The sequence below is a fragment of the Ptychodera flava genome, chromosome 11 (assembly GCF_041260155.1).
Source record: "Ptychodera flava strain L36383 chromosome 11, AS_Pfla_20210202, whole genome shotgun sequence".
In the NCBI taxonomy this organism is placed as follows: domain Eukaryota; kingdom Metazoa; phylum Hemichordata; class Enteropneusta; family Ptychoderidae; genus Ptychodera; species Ptychodera flava.
Window position 1 is genome coordinate 17305271 of NC_091938.1, and position 12849 is coordinate 17318119.

At 38.8% G+C, this 12849-nt stretch overlaps 1 protein-coding gene across 2 annotated transcripts in view; it reads left to right on the forward strand.

The window, feature by feature from the left end:
- The first annotated feature begins 8108 nt into the window (after positions 1-8108).
- The window catches only part of LOC139143679 (retinoic acid receptor beta-like), a 62472-nt gene continuing 57731 nt past the window's right edge, over positions 8109-12849 (forward strand). Inside the window, exon 1 of one of the 2 annotated variants that reach the window (XM_070714201.1) lies at positions 8109-8355. The gene's annotated coding sequence lies outside the window, so the exon portion shown is untranslated. The remainder of the gene's footprint in view (positions 8356-12849) is intronic. The other variant, XM_070714200.1, reaches the window with a different exon arrangement.

The following is a 12849-nucleotide window of genomic DNA, read 5'->3' on the forward strand; positions in this document are numbered from 1 at the left end:
GATGTCACATCTTGTACCTCGTTTATTATGCACATATGTATTTCTTGGCTGGCCAATACAGCTAAAGGTCTGATCTTTTTTCCCGATTTAGAACCATAACTTAGACATGCCTCTTGTTTCAAATTGGGAACAATGACATAGACCTATGTGTCCATAGATCTGAACATATACACTCCAGTGATACTTCTTAATGACCTCATTTCCCTGCCCCATCAAGACTAATACTCCTATTACAAGTGGGGACTATGTCATTGTCAATGACTTGTGTTATGGAGTTGCTGGTTCATGTTGTTTGATAATATAGTTAATTCAGTTGTTTTTAATGTTACCTCAGGAAAAAACTCGCAAGTTGTGTTATTTTCAAAAAGGTTTCCAGATTGTGCTTCAATTTCTGGTGCTATGTTTGACACTTGATTAACAGTTCAAAAGTTTGTCTAGCAGTATAGATTAGTAGGTTATATCAAACACCCATTAAGTTGATGCAAATTTTGTACAACTTTTGAGAATATATTTTGATTTTATTATTATATTAAAGTTAGTTCATGGAAATGTTCTGACTCTGTGATGTTTATTTAAGTATAATTATCCATTGAGTTGAACTACATGGATAGATTTCTGTAAGGCAACCGGTTCTCCTCCCAAATATGGCCACAGTACTGCCATACAATTATGATAAACACCAAAAATGGTGCACATGCAATCTTTCCATCTTTACAAATACAACATGGTGCAACCTACTTCAGGATGGGACAGGAATCCACTCCATTTGTACCCATTTTTCAATTCTGCCACAAGCAAAATTTATAGATAGCAATGAATATGTGCGAAAATTAAATGGTAACTTGAGGTTGGTTAAATTTTGCAGTTACCGCTCAGGCCCTCTAACTAGCTCTAATAAAATCATGTAGTGTTGAGTTTGCTTCCCAATGCCAGAACAATTCACTTAGGGACACACCATTAGACTTTGTGAGGGGGTGGTCACGCTCGGATTCTGAATTTTTTTTGTACGTCTGAGAATTTCAAATTTTATTTTTTTCAAATGTAATAGATTTGCAAATTTTAGAAGTCTGAATTAATTTTTCCAAACTTTCTGCTCTGAAATTTTTTTCTTTCCATTTCTGACACCCCCCCAAGTCTAATGGTCCATCCCTTACCAGTTTGTTTCAAGTAGGTAATGAAAGTGACTGATGAGGGCGCTATTTCAATATATTACAAATGTTTTACGAAAGAATTCTGAAACGTTACTACACTTGCTTCACAAAATACTAAATTTGGTACCCATGTTCAGGACTCAAATGGCAAGAACTGGAAAGCTTTTAGTGAGCGTGCTAGCATATTAATGTTATCACTTAGTGTCATGAACAAGCTTTACTGGCACCGACTATCATGAAACTAACCATGTATTATGTAAACTGTTTATCTCCATCATAATATAGTTAAACAAACACCATGTTATTTGTGCACATATTAATATTTATTATACATCTACCATCGAGAACAAAAGAAATTTGCTGTAATTTGAATATTTAAGGAGTTTAAGCAATTTCCACTATAAATAAAGAACCACTGCCTCAAACTCCACAAAAGTTGCTAGACATATTTTGCCATTGCCATGCCATTGCTTCGTTTAATAACCAGTTAATCAAATGCCTAATTGACAGGAGGAAATTCGAGACCATATTTGAATACTAGTATATATTGTCCTCAACATTACTATATAACGGCCCAAGTACTCATTGCCTTCAGCAATACTGCCTTGTTTTTTTTAATTTCATTTTTGCAACAGCAGAATATCCTTAGTGCGAATTTGACGCACGTAAAACGAATTGGAGTCTTACCCCTTCCCCCCCCTACTAAGGAATTACGTTTCTTGTGCGTAGCTTTTACGACCGACAACCCCTTATAGTCCACTACGAATCCTGCTCAATGCGACACGAAACATTGTATCTAACTGAGAATACTTGCCAACATTCAGCCTAAATTTTCGACAACTTTTTGCAATATTTGCAAACTCAAGCCACTGATAACATTTTCTATATTCTGCGTTAACCACAGCTGATTTGGGCGTGCCCTTCATGCGCCATGGCTTTCATACACACGCTTTTTTCGACTTTGAAAGATTTCAGTTTATGCATATTTCTTTTGCTCTTGTCACGATTATCATACTGATGTATTATCAGTGTTAACAAACTCCACCCGCAGAAACTGTGAACCACGGTCCCTCCACAAAACGGTCAAGAAACGCCACTACTTTCTTTTGTAATAGTCCGGGTTTCGATTGGGCTGTCTGTTGATTTTAACACAAACAGCCTGATCTCAATGTCTGACGGATGCGCTATTTTGCGGGTTGCGGGCTGCGGGTTGCGGGCATGAAAAAATGTGTGATTTTTGGTATCATTTTCGCTAGTAGATAGAATAAATGCTAAAATAGTATCTAGATGTATTTGTTTATGGAATAAAAGCCGTGAACTTCTTGAATAATGCCGTTATTTAGCTTACATCTGGTAAAGCACCACCAACGTCAGAATAGTCCATTTCCCATCCAACATTCGCCGTTGCACAGCGCACTGCCGATCGAAGCTTTCGAAATGATATCGAACACGGATGAGTAATAATATGAACAAGACAGATTTCACAACAACTCGCTATATTAACTTTTTATGTAATGATTAGGACGGATAGTTTAAAAGTAAGTTTCGGATCGTTGACAGCACAGATGAACTGGGAGATGAACTTCGGTTCGTTGAAACTCGACACGCCTAATAATTTGTTACTTTTCATAGAATGCCCTCCCCTTCCCACACTTCAGATTAGTTCAACCGCCGATAAAAGCACAATTTTCAGAATCGTTTTCAATGCCGTTTAAAATTATTTTATTGTGGTGAACACGATAATAGTCCTAGGAAACTTTTCATAGTCACGCTGGATCAAATGCATATGGAGCGACTATCATGCTGCAGGTGCAAGTCATAGAATATGTTCATGATATTAGGAGATACACAATTATTGAGAGCTGCAGAACACAAACTCATCCAAAAATATTCCTATTAGATCGATTCCTGAAAATAAGTCAACGCACCGACGTGTTTTTCCCGCTGAAATTCTCGCGTAAAATGTTAGCGGAATGTCGTTCTCTGTGGTCGTGACCTCGGTTGAACCGAAACGGCAAAGTAAGCTAAGTCCATTGTCGTACGTCTTTTTCTTTTTAAAGATTTCATGAAAAATACACGGCATTTAAATACACAACACTTCTACGCTTTTTGAAGTCAAATCTTTCCTTACACATTGCATTTAAGTAGGCATTGTTTAATTTTCTGTATGTGTTGCCCTAGAACCGAATTGTGAATAGATGCATTACAAAGAATTTACTTCCTATGGCCTGATACTAGAAATGTAACAATTTTCATTCCGCGATAAGTGGCGACATTTCCGAGGCGCGAATTTTTTTTGTCAGTCTGGTATTATTTCTCACTCACATCCATGGCAAGAAAGAAAAGTGATTTCAGATCCCAAATTATTTGTGATGGCCAGGCAGCTCGGAACAAAATAAATTGGTCCTCGGAATCGCCGCTTTTAGTTTAGCAGATTTTGATTTTTTTCAGAAACATGACGTATTTTCACCCACTTGGTATGGTCTGTTATAGCATCTTTAGTCCAAAAAATCAATTTTACAGCATATATGTTTTCAACAGCCTTCAAATGTACAGTATTATGTTAAAATACACAATATGGAATATGTTGTGTTTCATTAATTTTTAACCATCTTGACCTGATGTTGAAAATATGGACTTGGCAGGAAAAGGGATACTGTACGATAGACCTGATCATGATTATTGATAATAGACACCTTCTAAAGGTTTTATTTCTTATATACTAAATGCCATATTACATATATTAGAAATCTAGCCATAATTCTAAAAACCCTCAGCCCGCAGCCCGCAACCCGCAACCCGCAACCTAGACTCTCCACAGTCGCTGTGCCTTGTTTTTGTGCGCGCCCACGATGGGCCTGCATTCGAAGACTACGCTGTGCAGCTGTGAGCACGCGCTGCCAGACACAGCGACTGTCGGTTTTTGCAAGGGTATGAATATTCATAAGGGTAGTGACCTCAAAAGAAACACCTATCTAACTGGGCGGAGAGAATATATACTAGTAACCGGTAGACCTATATACGTGGTATGTTTTTATTTTTCATTTTTCATTTTATCTGGCTATGCTACTTGTCATTTTTGTTTTGATTAACGGGTGTGTGGAGTTCTACAAAGTACCCGGATCAGGCAGAAATCCGACCGGTCGCTTGCAAGAACGTCCAGACCCTGGGATTCGCGTCGCGTCTCTGAAGGGCGCGCGTGTTCGAACAGGGGAGAACGCGAATCGCAGGGTCTCTGCCAGACTACCGCAACCCGCAGCCCGCACTTTAGCAGATACCAAGCTCTGATAACATATTGCCCACCACTGTTTGCTTCTGTTCGCTTGATTTTTGCGTGTAGGTCAGCGGAGCGGAAATTATGCTCTGGCTCGCGAGAATGCAGTTATCAGTCGTGAAATCTTCAAAGAGAGAAGGTCACAACTAGATATGTAGATATTTAGCAGTTCTATTGACTTCTGACACTCCAGTAATATTTTACGCTATTCACACTTTCTCATTGTGTTCTTTTACTGTATGTACAGTAGTAAGTATGCTATTCATTCAGAAAGTTTTATTTCATAATCTGTTGTCTGTAAATAAATCACATAGTAGTATTATAGCCTAGAATATTCCACTAAAACAGTACAATATTTTAAGATACGTCTTTAAGGTAGTATGCGCTTCGAAAGTAACAGACTTAAACTTTTGCTCAAACTTTCTTTACGGAATCTTTCAACCATTCTTTTTCAAAATCAAGAATAAAAATTGGGGGTCACCGTGCAAATTTTGGTACAAGAGAAACAAATAACCAAAATTCAAAATGGCCGCCATCCCTGTGTTAACTATATGGAGAAAAATTAAATTTTCGATTTTCAGAAAACTAAGCCGTCGAAAAGTTTTCTTACACCAAGAGCTTTAAAGTAAGCCCCCACAAGTGGTATATCAGAAAAAAGTTGTAAAAGTTTGAGAGCCCGAATATCTGTCCCCGAGGCGCATTCTACCTCAATTTTCATTCATCTGAAAAAAAATTTAGGCACGCCTGGCTTATCTTTTCCTTGTGGCGTTAATCATTAATTTTTTTTAGAGCGTCTTTGGTTATAGGGAAAAAATATCAATCCTCCCTGTATAGAAGTTTTGAATTGCACTGTATTTTATAGCCTAGTATTCTAGGTCATGTCAAAACGGAGCCACAAATTTTGTTTCTCGCCCTGTTGTAGAAAAGTATTGAGATGCATCGAGTGTTTCATGTAAGAATGTTCACGACTAGTTGCCCTGAAAGGCTTCATCGATGTCTCAGCTCAGAATAACAAACAATACCTAGGCCTGACTTTTTAAAGTAATGCAAAATTGACGAAAAATAGTACATAAGAGACTTCAAATTGGCCCCTTTAAAGAGACAATATCTGTAACTTTGGAGAAAGTGTTCGTCACTTTTTTCACGGAAAAAGCACATTTGTATTTCTTCGCATTAAAGACGTATAGTATGCAGGGCTTACCAAAATAAACTTTGTATGATATGTGTAATACCATCGTTGACGACTAAATTTCTCGTCTGGATGAAGTTCAGTGGCCTATAGGCCTAATTACGATTCCGACAAGGATTTTTTCCCACAGGCTGAACACTGTTCTGACGTACAATATTCTGACATTAGGCCTAAACTGTTCTCTGAAAGACCCATGTGGAAGACAAAGCACAGGATATACATGTAGCTTTTGTCTTGTGCTAAGGGGTCAAACTACATCGTATTGAACTGCATTGTGGGTAAAAAGTCGGCTTGTCATCACAGCAAGAGTTTGACGTAGTGATGTACTTTTATTATAACACAAATGCAGTTATCTCCACTGCAAAAACGATGTCTTTTTCTTTGCGAATCGAGCTAAACTCATCCATCTTTTCATCTTTTCAGGCATTTCTGGTATGAATTTCCTGAAGAACCAAGAACTTTACTTTGACTTCTTTAATCTTATGTGTTGTACCTGTAGAAATCTGCCATGTTGAAAGTATGGTCGACAGCCTGAGGCTTTCATGACTCACTTAGCGTGGAAAAATCGTATTTAAAGGACCGAGAACTGTGTTCGAACACTGATAGAGTGTGAAGTACCCGGAAAGTCGGTTTCTGCAACATCCGAGGTCAAAATCTCAAAATTTTCAGGGCCATTGTACGCCTACTCGCAACTTAAGCTGACAACTCATTGACGCAAGAAATTCGAACTCTCACTCTCTCCTTGCACGTATAAGGCTAACCTAAATAATACATCTCAATATCCAAAGTTTATCCTTCATACCGATTGACATCAAAACATATCGAAAATGAATACTTGTAACTCGTATTAACTAGTATTGTTGAGATTGTTGACTACTGTTGTCCTATCGACCAAAATTTGGTGTCGTACGCCGTAATAGAACATAATAATGATCTTTCTACACAGACAGCCAGTGCGTGAAAAACGTTCAGTTTGTTATTTTTAGCAAGGCCGCACTTTATAATCAATTCATCAATAATTGCGGGAGCTATACGTAAGCTGAGTACTGGGCATTTCAAAATTCTCTAAAAAGAAGAACGCCGTGTATGCTTATTTATGTCACCTTCATAAGCATTTATATCCCATGAGGTTGCAAAAAATTGCAAAGCCTACAGAAGAACTATAGTGAAACTGGCCCAGAGCCAAAGCTATTCGGGGGGAGAGAGAGAGAGAGAGAGAGAGAGAGAGAGAGAGAGAGAGAGAGAGAGAGAGAGAGAGATTACTTGGAATAGCCCTACGATAATTAAACAATGATAATGTGCAACAACGGCAATAATGTTTTTCATAAATTTCAGAAATAAGTAAAAACAATTTTTCTCAACAGACCCGTTCGGCAAAGGGTTTGTTGTAGATAGAGCGATAGGGACATAGCCCCGTACTCCCCCCGAGAAAAGACAAAGGTTGGACGTTTTTGCCTTTAAGAACTCCCCTCATTACACCGTATACGTAATTGTAACCTTCCGATCATTAATATTTGTACATGCGGTCGAACTCCCACGAAAGTTCAATTTCATCCTTTGAATAGCTTTTTACAGTATTTTGTGGGCAATGAAATGCCAGGAACCTGGCAGTTTTGCTCAGCTGTTCAGCTACAGTATGTGGAGATCCATCTCTGCTATACGAGTTGACCGACGATAGCATGAAAACATATTTTTAGTTTTAATCTGCCCGTGGTAAAACGGTGATAATGTCCGATGACCTTGCTTGTAGTTTATCAAAGGAATGCATTTTACGTAACGATTCTGCACTGGCTTCGTGTCCTTGGTTGCCTTCAAAAAAACTCACTCCGCCACATTCACGGCGGTTTACCTTGAACAATGCCTGTATTTACATAGAGATTTTCCGTTCAATAGATTTGTCTGGCCCACGAGTAACCCCGATGAATAGTCGCCAGACGATTACGTAACAAATTTTACTGGCACGACCTCACGCTATAGTTGGCCTATCGAGCGCTCAGCTCTGTACAAGAGTAAACACACGCAACAGATCACGTTTATAATATCATTAATTGGCAGCAGCAAGGACCCGAACAACGCTTTATGAATATTAACGCAACTTTACATATTGTATATTTGGTAAATAAAGAAACCCAGCGATTCGCAATGCAGCGTCGGGCCCGTAATTCCGCCTTTGTTTTCAATATAATTGGTTAATTAAGCGGCACTATGGATTGACCTGAGGTAACCGCATTTTATGTAAATTAGTACTACATTGAAACCAGACACTGTATTGTAACTTTTTAGTATTCATTCGCTCAGCCATTTCATACACAAACTCTTCTCTTTACGTTGTGAAAAAATACCGCCAGCAAACTTATTTTACTAGCTGTGTAAGCTGATCTAAGTTCCTCTGGAATGCTGAAATGAAGCGACAAGTTTTGTCGGAGTATTTGCAGCTCTATATATCTTGTGCTGGCACTTGTTTTCCTTGCGGACTGATATATAGCTGTAAGTGAAAAAATCGGCGAAGCTATTTCGTGTATGTTTATTTTTGATGGCGCTCTTGCCTGCTCGGTCAGATATCTGCGATTTACGTTGACTCTATCTGAACGAAATCCAGAGGCTACAAGTAGGAGAATAACGTGCAATCGGAATTCTAAATCGCCAGGAACTTCTCCGTGTCAGCTTCAGACCCGAAACAGAGGCGGCGATAGGATTTGGGCTGTAGTTAACCAGTGTTGCTGACATTGTCGTATCTCAAGGTCGGTGTACATCCCTATCCCAACATTTGTAATTAGACGTAGTAAAAACTTGTCAGTATATTTACACGAGCATTTTTCAAGAATTAGAGCACTTCGGACTCCTAGCTTGACGGAGAATACGAATGCCTACATGCCGCACATGAATCAGCCCATGTCAATACTGAACTGAATTCGTGGGTGGAAGTAAAGCGGCTGTAAAATCGAAGCATGGCGACGCAAGCTTGCAGGCCACACAGTGTTCGGCGAAAACGATCACTGGTCGGCCATAACATGCCAGGGTGCTACTATAAGATTGTGACGGCTGCCTTTGAATTCAGGGCAGTGCATTGGAGCTAGCACACGGCATCGTTCTGTGCATTGTAAAGTTTGCGTTGCTTTTGCTGTCTAATACAGAGAGAGAGAGAGAGAGAGAGAGAGAGAGAGAGAGAGAGACTCTGTTCGTGGGGAGGGAGTTCTCGACTGTACATAAAAAACATTCTGTCATGTACATACTATTGTATATAGGACAAGGTTGCGGTATGCTTATTCGATCCAATGGATATCTTACGGCCAACTTAGGCCTACAGTAGGTGTCGCATATTGTACTAAATATACAGCCAGTGTCGGGCGTTGTGGACATCTTGGAACAGTTCTTTGAGAGTGAGACGCAGTTTCGTAGGAAGTTTATGTTCTGCAATCTCGATTGGCCATTTGTCAGTGAAGACAATAATCATTTGTGTCGTTCCACGCACAGAAGTTTTCGACAAGAAGTGCGGGGACATCTGCGGTATGGTCTTGGGCTTACAATCTGTTTGATGTGCTAACAGTTGCTTAGCAAGTCGGAGATTAATGTATATGTGTGTGCACTTTGATTTTACCTTAAAATTTGGGCAGTAATTTTCTATAAGTATACATCACATGCCCTTTTTTGTCAAGAATAAATTATTTTATGTTAGAAAAAACTACAAGGAAGGAGAAACTTAAAGCTTTTCTTTTGAGTGTCAGACTCTATAAATAGAAAAATTTGACCTTTAGCACCTAGGCTTGACCTTGGAAACTTGTGCTGTTGTATTTACATATCTTTTAAGTGAAGCACATAAAAAGCACCTTCATTTCATTTTCTGTTTGTATTTCACAAATTTTGCAAACAAATGTAAGTAGCGTGCACATAGTGACAGCTCAGCTTTTGTTTGGAGATTTCAGTGGTTTGACAGAGTAGTTCATTTGTGAGGGATGAAAGTAGTATCACAGTGATATTTCCATATGTTTTGAAAATTACTTTGTATGTTCAAGGCAAGCCAATGTTCCCCTAATACCCAGTTACAGGATCCTAAATGCTAACTTTATCTGGCTTCAACAGCCAGTCCAGAATCCGACCCCTTGTATTATGTTGCTGCTCTGCTTTTTTCTTGTAACTTGTTTTCATTTGGTTGCCGCCGTGTGCTGGAAGGTGTGTTTTCAAAAGTTATGTCCTGTGCTCTGTTTTACGTGTGCTATCCCAAGGAAGCGGGTAATCTTCATGGATGCAGTTGGGTCACTGTAATTGTGTTCTACAAGTTTTAAAGATAGACGTTGATCCAAGATCTGGTGCCATGGCTCTTTTGGGTCGTAAGCACTCTTGCATTGCGCTTTGTCGCAAGTTTTGGGTGAGAAGCTGAAAAGAAATGACAAAATACTGCCACTTGATAATTTCAAATGAAAGCAGAACTGGGCTAACCTTTGAACTGCTGCATATTTTGAATGATCTGTGGACCACCACACCGGCTCACAGGAGATAAATTTGATCACCCCTGCTCTCATGTGCCGTGTAGGTTAACTAGGTCATCAAAAAACACTTCACAGGGTTCGTGGTCAATCGAGAATAGAGACGTGCCATATATGCAAGCTTTGACCTCTGCACCTTGTTTTGAGCTTTCCGGGCAACAGTGAATGGGTCTGATGCAGTGCTTTAGATTGTCTTTGGGAGGATAGGTAAATGGTTATGGAACAAAAGTAACATTTCTGTCATCCACGTATATGAATTTGCATTGATATTCAAAGGGGAACTCTGGCAAAATGACTTGGAAACCATACTAAAATTTACTTTTGTACTGCCCTTGACAAAAATCGCTGCAGCTATGACCTGAGAGCAAGAGTTGTGTTCTAAGCAACCGGGATATGTCGAAAGATGGTACAGCTAATGCTACAATTTTGTTGGAATACAGATGCCATCCATTCAAGGCCTACATAACATGATTGTGATGACAGACAACAAGATTGAGAACGAGAGAGAGAGAGAGAGAGAGAGAGAGAGAGAGAGAGAGAGAGAGAGAGGGGAGGGAGGGAGGGGATGTTTTGTAGATATTTGTACTTTTCAAAATCTAGCAGATAATTGTGCAAGAATGTTTTCCTTGCAAATCTACTCAAATGAGGTGAAAACCAAGAAATGAAAACCCTATGTAGTCATTCTGTTACCCATCTTTAAAGACATAAACTTCACTGTACTATTGATAGTGTATCAGATATAGGATAACCATGCCACAATGATTTATAACCTTTTCGTTTGATTGTCTGGTAATGCTCAGTCAGTGATGAGGTCAATATTCCTGACCTGACCTTGAGTATTACCCTTTGACCTCCCATGGTCCTGTCAGCAGGTCCAAACTGTAGCAGCTGCATCCATAGATATCATTTTCTCATCAGATCATATACAATGCAAGATCCGAGGTACATGAATATTCCACATTGATTAAGGGTCATTAGCATAGAATTTAATACCGAAACAATGCTCATTAATGTAATCTGCATATTTGAATATCATTATACCTCGCATCTTGCACTAATAGTCAGATCAGGCTTTGTCCACGCAGCTTGTGAATTTGTGCCATTGTTTTGTGAATCAATGCTGTCTGCTGTGTTGTCATTTATTTTCTATAACTAGTTTTTCCAGTCACACAGAAAAATGATGTTGCGGAAGAGTTGTGCATTTGCACGCTGATGTTGTTGGAAGTTGTCACAAAAAAGTTCTAGCACCAAAAACTCCTCAGTACATTTCATAACCATATGTAGAAGCTGTTGAGCCCTTTCCATCTCTGTATATAGCACAATCTCATTGTTTTCTCTGCAAAATTGGATTTGGGCCGAGGAAAGTAGGTCAAAAGGTCTTAAGAATGAGGCCATGGAGAAGATATAAGGAATGCCCATGGCTGATTTCAAAAGCCCACCGTTCATCATAATGAGAAAAAGTAGAATTTGTGATTCTACCTGCCAAAAATTTTGCGGTTAAATTTGCATAATACCTGAACCTAGCAAATGAGAAATTGTTCTGTGCCAGTGTGAAATGACATGTATTATGAAGACAAGTGTCTGTAAAGAGTGAAGTTTAACAGGTAATTTCAGTATCACTAACAGTAAACATGGAGTATAAACAACTGACATTCAGGCCAATAACTTTGGATCCTTTACTTGGTACAATTTCAGTTTGACCTTTGACTGAACAGCTGTTTTGCATAACAATGGAAGGGTCTCACACAAACTCATAATTTTGTTCAGAAATCCATCTTAGAATCACGAGGTCACATAAGACCAGTCGAAAAACTAGTAATGTATGTGTAAAATTTGTGCAGAACTACAATATCCTTGTAGGGTTGAATTTTTCACTTGTACACTCATAGATGACAATATGGATGTGTATTTAGCCAGCATGCAATGACACGATGGTGTTTATGTATTTGATATTCTGAAAACACTATTTCTTTAATTTGCTAGAAATTTAACCTTAATAAAAAGGTGTACAATATCGGTAATAATTTATTCATAAAATATTTGTGTCCTTGTACATACAGAGACAGTTGACTCTCTGGTAAATGTATACTTCGCATGCATTGTGTCATGGAATTTATGTACAGGGCATTCTAGAATCACTGATTTTTTTAGCTTTTGCCAGAAAAATTTGACTTTAAAAGGTGTACCATAATAACAATATAATGAATAGGGATGTAGAAAATAGGCAGAAGATGGAAAAAATAACCGCCTGGCCCTGTGAATGGCAAAGTTCTGGCTGTAAGCAAGGGAAAAAACATCCAATCTACATAATGCTGAGGTTTTAGAAATTAAAATTCCCCTGGCACCTCCTAATTTCCATGTGGTGAGAGAATGTCCTATATCACTAATTAATGATATTATTCGTAAAATAACAGGATTTATGTCCTTGTACGTACACCGATAGCCTATTCTCTGGATGTGTACTTGGTTACCATGCGATTGTGCGATGAAGTACGTGGCATTTTCTTGGATATAAATCCTGGTTGTCAGAGCATAAGCTGTAATACCAAGACCCTTTTGACAGGACCTTCGATAGAAGTGCAGTCCGTGTTTTCATTTGTCAGTGATCCACTGCGTTCCCATTTCCAATGCTTTTTATGACCCAGGGAACCAGCATGCCATGGACATACCGACGTACAAATGGTACAAACAGTGAAATTACTGTATATATTTAGTATTGTTCAGTCCAAATATAGGGACATAGAAACATTG